At 37.7% G+C, this 16,662-nt stretch overlaps 1 long non-coding RNA gene across 1 annotated transcript; it reads right to left on the bottom strand.

Annotated features, from left to right (window-relative positions):
* Nucleotides 1-206: 206 nt before the first annotated feature.
* Nucleotides 207-14,947, bottom strand: LOC136837510 (uncharacterized). Its single transcript, XR_010852707.1, has 4 exons — nt 14,458-14,947; nt 11,694-12,003; nt 6,445-6,683; nt 207-1,732 (listed from the first exon to the last, which is right to left on the bottom strand). It is a non-coding gene; the product is annotated as an uncharacterized lncRNA (long non-coding RNA).
* Nucleotides 14,948-16,662: the final 1,715 nt, after the last annotated feature.

The following is a 16,662-nucleotide window of genomic DNA, read 5'->3' as shown; positions in this document are numbered from 1 at the left end:
ATAAAATAACTTGCGAATATACTCTGATTCTTCATCAAACCCATTATTATATACAACATAAGAATGACAATAAAAAGGTATTCCTATCTTCTACAAGTATTTGCTTCTCTGGCTTCCTTAGCATCAGTTCTTCTACAAGTATTTACTTCTCTGGCTTCCTTAGCACACAAGTTACTGAAAAGGACACTCAGAAGAATAGTTTCAGAGTCACTCTGATCTTAATTCTATCTATTGATCCATATGATTTAATACAAACGCGAATGCAGATACACATACATGGGCATAAACACACACACATATATAATTGTGTATTTTAAGGAAGGGAGTAAATACGTATAGAAAAGGATTGTCATATTTGTAAACACAGTATGGAGTCACTAGCAGTAATGAGTTTTTTACCCCTCCCCTTGACACCTGTCAGGCGTGGATTTGTACTTTCCACGGTCAGTATGTTTGTCAGTACTGTCCCTTGAGTGTATATTGTGATTTCTACCACTAGCACTAATGAGTTTAATCACCACTCCCCTTTTGACACCTGTCTCAAACGGTTGTGTATGCTTGTCCAAACTGTCTCTGTGACGTCTACCACTATGTGTCAGTCCTTCGTCAATGGCCCGGAAATAAAGCTGAAACTGGTTAGGATCTACACCCAGTCGTATTTTTCACGTGGTGATGCGATTTATATATATACATACATACACACATATATATTATAGACATACAGATATACCTTGTCCAAACTGTCTCTGTGACGTCGACCACTATGTGTCAGTCTTTCGTCAATGGCTCGGAAATAAAGCTGAAACTGGTCAGGACCTACACCCAGTCTTATTTTCCACCTGTGGTGATTTGATTTATATATATATATATATATATATATATATATATATATATATATATATATATATATATATATATATATATATATATATATATATACATACATATACATACACACATATATACTGTAAATTATAGACAGATATAGATATACATAGAGCAGTAAATATACATTTACTTATATCTTTCTATACCCTCTCCTTTCCAGGTAGTTAACTTGGCGAGAATACTGACATTAAAGTAATGAAACATGAAATATTAACAAAGGATCACAACACAAAACATGACTAATGATAACGGAAATGATAGTGACGCTTTATGAGGCTTAAAGAGAAATTGTGAGCAATTATAATTTACACTGTTGCTTTTCTAAACCTCCTGAGGCTCGCGAGGTCTGATTCTCACCTATTTCAAAATCCTGGGTAATGATTTTCAACACAATGTGTTATATATTTTAAACAATACATTTCACGGCATAAAAAACTCGTGCTAGTTTTTCGGCATAGAAAAAACTTTTCAACAGACTTGCACAAAATACAAAGTAGAAAATAAAACATCAGATTTTTTCCTTATTTTTTCACCCACAACAGTCATGAATATAAATGATATAAAGAGTTGGAGAACAATTCATTATCTGGAATCTGTTTCAATGGATTAAGATCTCTTTTTCGGATAGTTCCTGGCTGGGCCCCAGAAACTTTCGCAGGATCCAAGCATGAAGCAGAGTTGTGAGAGGTAATAAGTAGACAAAATGATTATCTGCGCAGGAATGTGAGGCAGAAGCTCCAACATTTGCAAAAAGACATAGGAAGAATCTGAAACGATGAAAATGATTCCTCCCAATGCCGAGCACAAGCGCCGTTCCTTGCAAGGTGTGGTCATGAAGAGGTACCTGAAGAAGTAATTTGTGCAACGTGAACTTTGCGTGCTTTACTGTACAATAAAAACCAAAATTAAGACATATGCTTGGTTATGAAACATTTTTATATATTCTACTGAAGCATCCGGTGGTTCTTATCTTTGTTTCATTCAATAAAAAAATACTTGATATAGAATCACATGGATGTATATAACTTTCACATTCTGAATGTAAGAAAATTTATCATATTTCAACTACTGTGAATAATAATAGAATACATTCAGTGGATGTAATCATAATGTCCATAGCTCTTCGGAATAGTGAGTCCTCCTTTGTAATCTGGTTATTTTATCAAATTGAGAGATTAAATAAAGTTAGATCTTAACTGTTACCAAAGTAAAGAAAGCACTTGACCTTCAAATTCAATGTGCTCAGGCCCTAGGGATGATAAGTCGAATGACAAGATCTGTAATTCTTGGATACTGAAAGTTTCAGATCAAGCTGCACCTTGACACTTCTCCAGTATAAAAGTTTTATCCAAGGTCAAATAGAATGCCGATAAATCTCATTAAAAATGTAGGAAAACATGTAAAAACACAAAAACAGACTAATATGTAGATTATTAAGGAAATATAAATAAAAAAAAAAAACATTTAAAAGCACAGGTAAATCTTAAACGAGGGGGCATGTGAGCAAACTTAATCCCGGAACTGTGGAGAAATCGGAAAGCACATCGCGCAAGAGCGAAGGGGAATATGAAATTGAAAGTTATACACCTGGTAAAGACAGCAGGATCTTGAGATGTTTGTTACACATTGCCGAATAGTCGCTGGATATTATGTGACTTTTGTAAATTACGATATTAAAAACACGGAGATATAACTGCAGAAATGGCACGTATTAAGAATAATCATGATACAGAATAAAGAAGAACAAGAAGGTCGTGTGGTAGACATGTGAACTTTAATAAGAGATCTGCTGATTTTGAAGAATTCGATAAGGTTGTGCACGAGTTCCCGAGAGTAATTAAAAATATGAGGCACTTTGGTTTTTAGACTAAGTTATTGACAAAGAACACATTAACTCGTATCTGCCCCCAAAATAATACACTTGAAATAAGACCATTAGGGCTTTGAATAGCTAAATTCCGATTGGGCGTTACATGCCGAAAAATGCCTGTAGTAAGCAAATGTTAAAAGAATATTACACTGAAAATTTTTACAAACTGGTGAGGACATAAACAACAAATTTATCACTAAGATTGCTATGATATAACAAGAAAAATATTATGCCACAGATCATGGTAGCAAATGCTTCGGATGACGATGAATAAACATCATCAAATTTACACAGAGAAGAATGCATGGCTCAAAGAGCTGACGAATATAAAAATAATTTTTAGAAAGATGCAATATATAAATCAAAGATCGAAAATATGAAGAGCTATTTCCATCTTCACTTCAGATAAGGTGGGACATGAGAATGACAGACTGTGTCCAGCATAAGATAGTGTCCATAAGAGTCCCTCAATGTAAAACAATTCAACATTTTATCAGACATATGGATACAGAGTGGATGAATGTTCAGAGAACGCTGTATACCTAAAGTGTGGTCAAATTCACAGGGCAAATTGTGCTCACTGTCAAGGACTACGCCAATTGCGGGTATGAAACTCTTTTGATTAAGAGCGATTTTACTTTAAATTTTTTGTAAAATTGAATTTTAATTCTGGAGTAATTTTCTGTTTTCATGTAGCTGTAATGACGTTGTAAAATAGCTTTTTTAATTTCATGTGAAACTTTACTGTATTTTGTTAAAAGTAATTATCATGAAATATTTTACAATTTTCATGAATACTTAATGGCTTATTTCAAGAACTTTCTTTGATGACATGCGAGAAGTGTAAAAAAAAAAAGAAAAAAAGAAACATGGAAGATTGCCAGAGCAATATCAGTAGTAGTAGTAGTAAGCAAAAGCAATTACGAAGATAAGATGATAAAACGAAGATGTCCGAATTTTCTTAATGTTTTAGATAACTGAGTCGTAAATCCTCTGATCAAATTTGAATGTGAAATTTCCGGAAGACCTGGTTTTCTAGTATGCGCTTAAAGTCAATTTTTGATACGGAAATGAATCCTTACAAAATCTGAAAGTTCCTTGCCACGTCAGATCTCAACGCGATGCACTCAAAGTATGAGTTATTGATTCATTTACCAAGACTTGATAAGAAGCAGATGATAGAAAACTAAAGCGTTTTGGCCTTGAGAGTTATGTATCAAGACATCTGGTACCCTTGGAGTCGACTCGCGCCCTCCAAAAAAGAATTTTATATTGATAAAATCAATTTATTTATGGCGGGATTTTGGCAGTTAGCTGCAAGATTAATAAGCTTTGGGCTCTTCGGTAGGCTATGTATTGAAAAATTTTTCAAGGTCTTAACTACATATGTTCTTGGTTTGATGTTATTCTTATGGATGCTGATGCGGCTGGGGTGGTGAATTTGAAAACATGTTTTCAGGGAGGCAGTCCAAAAAATAGATTAATTAATTTCGCATAAAGAGTAATCATTTGATGTTTTCAGCATGTCAGATAGCGAGAAAATTTATTCCCTATGGTTTCTCCCAAAATTCTAGGTCCTCACATATTTCAGGATTGAATTATTAATAACAACCATCCCATATATTTACCAGTGTACTCTAGCATATTTGATAAAATAACACGGGGTCCCTTTCCCATGACGGCAGTCTATCCATTGAAGATCAAGATATATTTTCAGTTAGTACAAATGGAAGCGCTCAATGGTGCTTTAATAGTTTCATTACCCTGACACCATAACCTACAAAGTTCCATACCTGTCCACGGATCTCCAGAGAGAGAGAGAGAGAGAGACCATAACCTACAAAGTTCCATACCTGTCCACGGATCTCCAGAGAGAGAGACCATAACCTACAAAGTTCCATACCTGTCCACGGATCTCCAGAGAGAGAGACCATAACCTACAAAGTTCCATACCTGTCCACGGATCTCCAGAGAGAGACCTACAAAGTTCCATACCTGTCCACGGATCTCAGAGAGAGAGACCATAACCTACAAAGTTCCATACCTGTCCACGGATCTCCAGAGAGAGAGACCTACAAAGTTCCATGCCTGTCCACGGATCTCCAGAGAGAGAGACCATAACCTACAAAGTTCCATACCTGTCCACGGATCTCCAGAGAGAGAGACCATAACCTACAAAGTTCCATACCTGTCCACGGATCTCCAGAGAGAGAGACAAAGTTCCATACCTGTCCACGGATCTCCAGAGAGAGAGAGAGACCATAACCTACAAAGTTCCATACCTGTCCACGGATCTCCAGAGAGAGAGACCATAACCTACAAAGTTCCATACCTGTCCACGGATCTCCAGAGAGAGAGAGAGACCATAACCTACAAAGTTCCATACCTGTCCACGGATCTCCAGAGAGAGAGACCATAACCTACAAAGTTCCATACCTGTCCACGGATCTCCAGAGAGAGAGAGACCATAACCTACAAAGTTCCATACCTGTCCACGGATCTCCAGAGAGAGAGAGAGACCATAACCTACAAAGTTCCATACCTGTCCACGGATCTCCAGAGAGAGAGAGACCATAACCTACAAAGTTCCATACCTGTCCACGGATCTCCAGAGAGAGAGAGACCATAACCTACAAAGTTCCATACCTGTCCACGGATCTCCAGAGAGAGAGAGAGACCATAACCTACAAAGTTCCATACCTGTCCACGGATCTCCAGAGAGAGAGACCATAACCTACAAGTTCCATACCTGTCCACGGATCTCCAGAGAGAGAGACCATAACCTACAAAGTTCCATACCTGTCCACGGATCTCAGAGAGAGAGAGACCATAACCTACAAAGTTCCATACCTGTCCACGGATCTCCAGAGAGAGAGACCATAACCAAAAGTTCCATACCTGTCCACGGATCTCCAGAGAGAGACCATAACCTACAAAGTTCCATACCTGTCCACGGATCTCCAGAGAGAGAGACCATAACCTACAAAAGTTCCATACCAAAATCACGGATCTCCAGAGAGAGAGAGACCATAACCTACAAAGTTCCATACCTGTCCACGGATCTCCAGAGAGAGAGAGACCATAACCTACAAAGTTCCATACCTGTCCACGGATCTCCAGAGAGAGAGAGACCATAACCTACAAAGTTCCATACCTGTCCACGGATCTCCAGAGAGAGAGACCATAACCTACAAAGTTCCATACCTGTCCACGGATCTCCAGAGAGAGAGAGACCATAACCTACAAAGTTCCATACCTGTCCACGGATCTCCAGAGAGAGAGACCATAACCTACAAAGTTCCATACCTGTCCACGGATCTCCAGAGAGAGAGACCATAACCTACAAAGTTCCATACCTGTCCACGGATCTCCAGAGAGAGAGAGACCATAACCTACAAAGTTCCATACCTGTCCACGGATCTCCAGAGAGAGAGAGAGAGACCATAACCTACAAAGTTCCATACCTGTCCACGGATCTCCAGAGAGAGAGAGAGACCATAACCTACAAAGTTCCATACCTGTCCACGGATCTCCAGAGAGAGAGAGAGAGACCATAACCTACAAAGTTCCATACCTGTCCACGGATCTCCAGAGAGAGAGAGAGAGACCATAACCTACAAAGTTCCATACCTGTCCACGGATCTCCAGAGAGAGAGAGAGAGACCATAACCTACAAAGTTCCATACCTGTCCACGGATCTCCAGGCCATCGTCACTAAGACCAGGCTGTAGATGGTCATGCCGACTCTAAAGGAGACCGGCTGGATGTACGGCAAAGCAAAGTAAGACAAAACGCAGAAGTTCAAAGCGAAGAGGCAGCCGCCTGACAGGAGCTTCACCGGCTGGAAGCCGAACGTCTTCGCGTAGATACTGTGAGCTATTCCAAAAGCTGCGACTCCATAAAGGAAACATACGTCGTGGAAAGCCTGAAAAAAAAGAATAAAACTTCAGTGTAAATGAACATGCAACACAAAATTGTATAAGACGGTATTTATAATGATGTCGGTCATCGGTATCGTGTATGACTCGTTTATATACGACCTTGAACTTATGTATAGATAGCTGTATACGAAAAATGTCCATTTCATCACAGATAGGAACAGTCTTCACTTTTAGAGTAACATTATTAAAATTAACGCTATCTATAGATGATAATACAATAACAAGTTATTGAAAATAGAAAATAAGGCAATCTATCCAGCTGTCGCACACACACATAATATATATATGTGTGTTTGTTTATATATACATATATATATATGCATGTGGTATATATACACATACATACATACATATATATATATATATATATATATATATATATATATATATATATATATATATATATATATATGTACATATATATGATATGTAGTGTATATGTATATATACATGTATATATATGCATATATTATACATATGTGCATACACACACACACACACACATATATATATATATATATATATATATATATATATATATATATATATATATATATATATATTATATATATACATACAGTGCGTGATCCAATAGTCAACAGAAGCCATAGGAAACCTTTAGGAAGAATCGACAGAATGCAAAGTGCTTTTTCTCGTAAAATACACGAAAGTACTTGGCACTCTGTCATTTAATGTTAAACTTTATCCCTTGCTGTGGCTGATGCATACATACATGCATACACATATGTATGTGTATGTAAAATGACTTGACTAAATAGCAGACGAGCATCTGTATCAGAAGCAATCGCACTTTTTCATTCCTGTAAGATACCAGAAATTACAAAGGAAAACATTCTCCTCACACTGAATCGTGTGACAGTCGTTAAATGGAAGCGTTTATGAGGTTTGTATATTCATATTCAATACATTTATTACGAATAAAAGAGACTAAATGGATTATAATTAATGACATTTCAGTGGAAAAACTATGTAAGGAGTTTGCAAATTCAAGGGAGGGGTCATAGCACCAACGGGCAGGGAGTATTTGTGTATGTTGGAGGGTAGAACAGGGAAAAAAAGCGTAACTCGAGGCTTGAAGAAATTAGAGAGTTAATGAAGAGACAAGATCATTTGAAGTGCGGTTGAAGGCCAAAGGAGATGGCTGTACAGTTGTGCTGTATGCAAGAGGAGGCATAAGGCAGTCACGGTTAAGAGCGAAAAACAGAGTTTAGAAAGAATAACAAGTATGCTTTATAGACATGAATGCAAAGAGAAACGTTAATTAGCAAATAGATCATTTGATTAAATGATGTAAACTGTGAGATATCTGAAGAGAATGCAGACCTGTGATGCTGGAGTGAGTATTTTGAAGTTAAATGTAAATGACAGAAGATGATGAAGTGATTGATAACTGATGATCTGGGGTTAAGATTGAAAAATGAAAAGGCACCAGGTGTTTGTGAGGTTACAAGTGGAATGTTGTGTTTTGGCAGAACTAGTGGTAAACTAGGTTGCGTAAGGTATGACTGAATGAGAGGCAGATTTCAGAGACCACTATAAGATTTACCGGGCATCACATTGCTTAAGAATATTCAGCACTGTGCCAGAAGGATTTATAGAATAGGTTTGCACTCTCAAACAAGGGCAAGCAAGAACGGTTAATTGTTACTATGAAATAGCTGTGTGAGAAGGTTAAGAGTACAGAGAGAAGCTGCATGTGGCATACTTGACCTAGAAAAACCTTAAGGCACAATTAGGAAGGGTTATTTTAGTGTTGAGGTTGTATCGTGTGGCGATTTTTTAGTTAAAATATTCTTTTTGAAAACAATAATGTATTAGATATATAAATGGGAAACTGACTGGTTTGGAATAAACGTGAGGTTAGGACTAGGTTGTGTTTTGTATCAAATGCGATTTAATCTCTTCACAGATGGGGTAATGCAAGATTTTAGAGGAAATACCAGACAGACTGACTGTAAGCAGATGTAGGTACAAAGATGTGGGAGATGCTAGCTGAGAAAATGTGAACAGATATTGTAGAAATGAGTGGAAATGTTTGCTGGTGTTAGTGCAAGACAAAGCTTTACAGTAAATGTGATCAACAGTAAGATTATTAAAGTAAATGGAAAGTGAGCAGATGGGCAGATAATTCACGGAAAATTTGAACTGTGTGAGTTGCAAAGTTATGTAGGAGAATAGTGGATGATGATAGGAGTGGAACGAGATAAATCGCACAACAGGTGAAGAACGAAATATTACAGGGCGCATTCAAAAGAAAGAGGAAAGTCTATCTAGAAATACTGCTGAGTTAACTGTCTTTTATGAAAGTGAAGTGCAAATGCTGAATGCAAAATAAAAAGACAGTTGTTGTTGAAATGGATATGGTGTGTGTAGTGTAACTTGGGTAAGAAGGATGGAGGATCGAGAAATATGATAAAAAGAAGTTAAAATAAAGGTTAGTGTAGTGAAAAGGAGGAAGCCCATTGTCATATTGGGTTTTGGCTGAATTTTTTGCCCGGATGTCCTTCCTGACGCCTGCCCTTCCCATTTACCAGGGGTTGGGACCGGCACTGGGTTAGACTGGCTTGTTCCACCCGAGTGGCTTGGGACAAGGTTCAACAGAGAACCAAACTTCAGATATCGTAATTCAACAGCAGCTGGTGATGGAAATTTGGATGCTGGAATAACACACCCGGTGCAGGCTGTGTGGAAAAATGAGAGAGAGAGAGAGAGAGAGAGATGTCAGGTGTCCAGCGTGACTGCAGAATCATCATGGCCATGTCATGCGGAGAGAATAAACGTATGTGGAAAAGACAGTGATACAGATGGAAGTGCCGGGTGGGAAGGCGAGAGGAAAACCGAAGCTAAGGTGGAGGGACGCTGTTAAAGAAGATCTCAAAAGCAAACAACTGTCAGCTGACGATGTGCATGATCGAGCCAGGTGGAGGAAAGCTGTCGGAAGCATCACCCAGCATAAAAGTGGGGGAAGATGCAGGCAGAGAAGAAGAGAAAAAAGGTGGAAAGAACAGAAACTGGAACCAGAGAACCATAATAACCAGGAAGAAAGAAGGTGAATTGAATAATGCAATGAGTGTGTGTGTGTGTGTGTGTGTGTGTAAGGGGATCTGATGCACTGTTGATAAGCGTTCTGTTTAGGTAAATAACGCGGCTAATATCGTGGGAGTATTTTACATATAGGCTCAGTTAAAGGATGGATGTAGCGATCATTGTCTTTGGGGTCACCCACTATTAAAAGACGTGACATTGTTAGGAGAGTGTACGTTTGCACAAAAATAACTATTCAAAAGTACATACAAACTATTAAGAATTATTAAAGATTTAAAAATCTAATTCACATATGATGCCACGTTCCCCTGCAAACACTTACAAAGCCACGCATACGCTTAATACGCTGTTCCTTTCACTTATATCCAATAATCACTGTCGTGCTTCTTGATATAGGCCTATAGACCCTTTCTAATATGTCTGTTACCCATCAGCACAGCACTTCCCATATCTCCTACTCTTTACCAAACCCAATAGATACACTGTTGTTCACACACACACACATATATAGATATATAGATATATAGATATATATATATATATATATATATATATATATATATATATATATATATATATATATATATATATATATATATATATGTATGTATGTATATACTGATTCCCAGTCGCTCAATATAACCAAATTACCTAAAACATCTAGTTTAAATTTCAACTTAGGATACGAGGCTTCTCTTTATTTGATATTTTTGTCAAATCCCACGGCTCCGTACTACTTACTCCACACGTAAAAAGTTTATTTCGATATCTGATAGCTCATTTAAATAAAATTTGGTTAAAATAAGTAAACTTCAACTATGACTCACATAACTCTTCCTCTGATTCCATAGCTTCTTAGCCTCACGCAATCTAAAACTTACAATTTCCATCACTGAACATCATCAGTAATACTTACCTATGTTACTCTTTCACTTCCTTACCTCCAACACTTATACTAACAATCAATTCTACTTGCTCCTACAGGCATCTGTATTTCAGATTCTATTCCCATTTTCTCTAACCTTCTCTCATCAGCCTATTCCTATTCAAGTGTAACAACCATGGGGATATCTTAAATTTGTTTAGACCAACTCATGACGTCACTCTACCTGCTACCTATTCTTAAACGGCATTTCCATCATAAAATACTAATCAGCTAACAGATAAGTCTCTCTTTCTTTCTGCTTCTTCATCCGTTCTGCCGTATTCCTCTCTCAAATCTCTCCAGGCCGTTGCAACCAAACGTAAATGTTTCACAATAAACACTTGATAATTTCACAACGTAAATGTTTCACAATAAACACTTGATAATTTCACAATCATCTACCTCGATTATATGACTAGTTATCTCTGCTGTTTTGACCTAAACCACAGCATTTTTTATATTTTAATTTCCTCTGTCACTTCGGCTGTAGGTCCCGTTGCTAGGTAACCAATTGGTTTGTAGCCACGTAAAATGAATCTAATCCTTCGGGTCAGCCCTAGGAGAGCAGCTGTTAATCAGCTGAGTGGTCTGGTTAAACTAAGGTACACTTTTAACTTCTTCCCCCTATACAAAGGGACGGCTATCATATCTCGCCCATGTCTAAGGAACCTTCAAGAAAGGGATGCAAAGTTACCTTCCTTCTCTCCCTCCATAATGATGCACCTCACTCTTCACTGTAAATTACACGTGAAATAAATTTTGTAACGCTTTCACCGATTTCATTATATCTTCAGCAGCATCTTCTACATCATTTCCTTAGCCACGTTCAAATAAGTCTAATCCTTCGGGCCAGCCCTAGGAGAGCTGTTAATCAGCTCAGTGGTCTGGTTAAACTAAGGTATACTTCTTCTTCCCAGATTCTCTCCCATCAAAAGGACTATATCGTTTCTAAAAAGATAACCATTACGGGAAAATATACAAACGGAGATTAATTAGTGCTTACCAAAAACCCATCGCCAATGGCAGAGAATATAAGAGCAAAAAATACTCTCCCAGACTCGCCGCGTCCTCGGTCCGCGATTATGATGTAGATCGCCAAGTACAAGATGGGCAGACATTTCAGTACCATCCTCTGGACAGACATAGTGGCTAACGCTGGCTTGTAAGGGAGGAACCATATGAAGGAGATGATGACGAGCAAAACGAAAGGAAGAAGATGATACAGCGGAAGTTGATGAGGAGAGGCAACCTTCCTGTTTTTCTTTTCCTTCTTCTCTGACTTCATGGTTGTGCCGAGTGTGAGATCAGGTACCCTGCAGATGGAAATGAATAAAATCACGTTCTTTAATAAAGGAGCACACTTAAAGAATATAAGTCCTCAATGCCAACTTTATTACAGATTTATGAATCGATCCGAGGGCATGCAACGTTCAAAAAGTTACGTATAAAGTATTTTCAGGAGAAAATTTTTCCAGAAATAATCCTCCAGATTATATATGTAACATGTTTATGGGGTAATACTGCTGAGCAACCAAGTGATTTACAAACATGGATCCTATCTAGTAAGAATTTAAACAAAAAACATGCAATCTGTAGTAATGAATGGTTGCTTTCAGTATGCTCGTTTGAAAATTACCACACTGGGAAAAGCTTTCAAGGATTGCGTTGTCAGCAATATAGCAGATTCGCCCTCAGACTTGCTTAGGGGCATCAGCCAAAAGTTCCACACTAACACCTTCATAGTAACCAAAAACTCACTAATAGGAAACTTCTAATCTGGAAATTGCAGATCCATCATCTCATAGATTGAAATATTAAACTGTTGCTGAACATATTCACCAGTACGTCGCCTTCAATAAGGCTACTGTTTTAATCCCGTGGGTTAATGTCGAATGCACTCATTTGTATAGGCATGCATATAAGTACAAATGCAATTGTTACAATTCGCAGCACTACGTCATAAATCCCCAAACGTACAATAAAAAGAAATCAACTAATGAAAAGTTGTTCAAGGTGTTCTATTAATTCAGAGCCACATTTCAGACGGCGCAGCAAGTGATTTATATCTGTTAGTAGTCCAGGTTACCGCTCGCGTTATTATCTCGCAAGACCTGTAGCAAAAGTAATCGAAGATGAGAATGGCTTTACACCAAAACATAAGTATTTTAAGTCTACGTTTGCATTATCAAAAACCCTACTCTGGTTTGAACAAGAGTCGAGAAACAACAAAATTCGAACAGCTGGGCCTTGATACCTGTACATTTGTCTGGAAAGTAAGGGATAAAATATCTGGAAATCTATCAAATTCGGAATATTTTTATTCAAGTAAAAACTGAAACGCCTTCATTCAGCTGCCATTTGGTTGAATTTTCTAAGACTTTTCGTGAAAGTTTACTCTTTATTATGGCTTTTTGATATATAAGTGTACTTCTGTTCAATATAACAGATCATCATAAAATGTTACGTACTTTTGAAATGCAATGACAGAATTTAAGAAAAATTACAATTTTAACTGAATAAGGGTAACAATTCAACATTCATAATTACATGATACATCTATATTTCTTCAACTACAGATGATGTTTAGATAAAAATTCCTTATTAAATCTACGTTTTTAGAAAGAAATATGGATAACCTTTGTACAGCATAAGTGTCATTCAAAAGTCTCAAAATATCTCACAGAGAGTTACGAAAACCTGAGAGAGAGAGAGAGAGAGAGAGAGAGAGAGAGAGAGAGAGAGAGAGAGAGATGAATTAAATGGCATTTCCGTAAAAGTACTTATACTAATTTACTGAAAATTTTGGAAAAAATTGTTATTTCTCTGCTACATAAAAGAAAGCAAAAATCAGCAAATCCGGGAAAGGCCTAAAATTCTGGAGGAATCCAGATTGTTCTTGGTATCTGGCATCGCTGACTAGTTTTCTAAGCATACTTCAAGGTCATCGGAATAATTCGCATTTTATCAGTGAATAGATACTGTGTAGTAGCGATTAAGTTTTGATTAGATAAAGGAGATTCATGGCAGCGAAATGGAATCTCTTTGCTCCCCCTAATGAAAATTAATCAGTTACTGATTAAGGGAAAACGACAGCTAAAATTCCATTTTATCCACATAATTTTCATAGCATACTTGAGAACCCTCCCAAAATAACTTACATACAACTATTAAGAATGAAAATCCTTTGACAACGAAATCAAGTACACAAAACAAATTAAAACTACCCCACTCTTAATGCTGCTGCTGCCTCTCTCTCTCTCTCTCTCTCTCTCTCTCTCTCTCTCTCTCTCTCTCTCTCTCTCTCTCTCGGTTCATCAAACGTCTATTACTGTCTTGAATGCATCGTCCAGCAAAGCTAAGTAATACAGAACATCTCTCCCTACAGCTAATTAATTCGTACACTTCTCTACTTGAATACTTGACATCCCATTGACGGGTGCCGGTACGTCACAACCTTGGACAAAGGAGGATCCAAGGCCCTTTAAATATATATGTATTTTAAGGACCTTGGGAGGATCAGTTCAGACTCTACTCTGTTACCGACCAGTTTTGTGTTAGGAAGAGAGAGAGAGAGAGAGAGAGAGAGAGAGAGAGAGAGAGAGAGAGAGAGAGAGAGAGAGAGAGAGAGAGAGAGAGAGAGAGAGAGACAGGTGGACTATGCAAGTCAGTGTTCTAACTATCCCATTACAGTCTACTCTCTCTCTCTCATAAAACAATATAAGCTAAAAGAGTATAAGCTTTTTCATCGCAAAACTTGTTATACATACCAAGAAGCTCTGACGTTTAGTCGTCAACGTCTTAACCAACGTGGTGTGCTTGAGATACTCTGTGTGGCTCAATCTGTACACCACCTCAGATTGTAACCTTTATCTGCTTGAATTCTCAGACGAAGCTACCTGTTATCTTACACGTAAGCATTTCTCAAACCTTATAGGGTAATGCTTATTCCTCAGACATCATTCAAGAGAGAGAGAGAAGCAAATTCTCTGGCAGGAAGGCAAAAACATAAAAAATAATGCTTGATCGGGCTTTCAAATGGCAAACAATCTGAATACGTCAGAATGACGTGGCATATTCACTTATCCCTTCACTTTATCACTGTGCCAAGTTGTACATCAGTCACATCACTGCCAACAGATGAGCAATGCGCATGCGCCCACAATCAATCGACGAGATGCTCCACCAAATATGAAATATCACTTCACAACGAACACTGAGGAACTGCGTTTAGAGCTGTCTGGTTAAACAAGTCGCTCTACTGAGCTTGCCAACTACGTGAAGTACAAATCAGGCATAGGAAGACCGTACAAGGTTTATTTGTATATTGAATATTACACTTGTGTAACTATTGGTATAAATATAAAGTAAAAATACAATAACCTTTTGAGGGCGTAAAACGAAAACGTTTGTCATTTCCCTTATTTAAAAACCAATGTTTAAGGACAACTCTCATATTCAATACAAAGACAGAATGAAAACAATAATATGAAAACAATAATCTACCGGTAATCGATATATTAAGTTCATATTTAGTTTTATCTGCTTGTGATTTTCGCCCACATAATCTGCAGATGGCAAAATGTCTCAAAATTGACGACTCATCAGTAGGCAATTTATGAGGGACTAAAGTTTTCTGAAAATTTGCATGTGTTTTTCTTAGGTCCCGGAAGATGCGAAATCCTTTATGGGACGCCACAGATTATTCGAGAGTACAAGAGAATCCCGGCCATCTCGGGAGGGTTGGCAACCCGTAAGATAACCGCCCCGCACAATGGCAGTCAAGGCCACTATAGGTCCGCTCTCTCTCTCTCTCTCTCTCTCTCTCTCTCTCTCTCTCTCTCTCAAATGCCCACAAATGCATATACCTAGACAAACATACATATATATATATATATATATATATATATATATATATATATATATATATATATATACATATGAATGTATTTTATTGTACTACAACATTATACTAGGAAGATAAATAGGCCCATAAAAACATTTACACGTCGAGACCATATTTTTCAGGCACTTTTGTGTCCCTGTTCACTGGTAATATATATTATTATATATATATATATATATATATATATATATATATATATATATATATATATATATATATATATATATATATATACATACACACAGGAGCAGCAGGCTCAACATCAACAATAACAGGGACATAACGGAATAGCAACTGGACGATTATGACAAGTTTATTACTGCAGACGGCGTTTCGCAATACCAGATTGCACTTTCTACGCTGGAATTAACAAAAAATAAGAATAATAAAGGAACGCCACAAAATTATAAAAATATATATTAAAATCCAGTGACATAAATACAATAAGACCGACCCGACCCAGGGTAAAAAAAAGTGACTAAAAATTAAAAACAAGAAAAAGAGAAATGTCAGTGTACAAGAGAACATTACGTAAACAAACAGGCAGTTAAGCAATAAAAACCTATGTTGAGGCAGTCTGGGTATTCACAGCGGGAACGATAGTTTTTATTAAAATAAGTTATAAGGTGGTCAATTCTCCGTTTTGAGTGGAGGTGACGACTGAAATTTTGAGAATCAATATGTGAGCTTGTCTGTGGCGAGGGTTCAATCCCCGCAGCCGACCAGTCAGAGAAGGCGGACACTTTGCTATCCGGGTAGACACCCCGGGATTACGTATGTAATCAACGGATAGGTTTGCTGAAAGCAAGTGGGTGTTACAGACTAATACACACATAAACAAAGCCACTCCAACATCTTCTAAAAACATAACAGACACCTTACATGTCTCGAACTGTCGACCTACCTGCCCAGTTCTCCTCGCTGCTGGGAGAAAGGGAGCTGGGGATTTGGTACAATACATGTACACATTCGTTACCGGGGTCTAAGCGATGTCAGGCAGGGCAGCTGATCGAGGCTACGGCCTACCCCACCGCCAAATCAAAGTCCTTCAAAAGAAGGTATCGTGCTT

The sequence above is a fragment of the Macrobrachium rosenbergii genome, chromosome 59 (assembly GCF_040412425.1).
Source record: "Macrobrachium rosenbergii isolate ZJJX-2024 chromosome 59, ASM4041242v1, whole genome shotgun sequence".
Lineage (NCBI taxonomy): Eukaryota > Metazoa > Arthropoda > Malacostraca > Decapoda > Palaemonidae > Macrobrachium > Macrobrachium rosenbergii.
The sequence above is the reverse complement of the archived record's forward strand: the minus strand, read 5'-3'. Positions and strand labels throughout refer to the sequence as shown.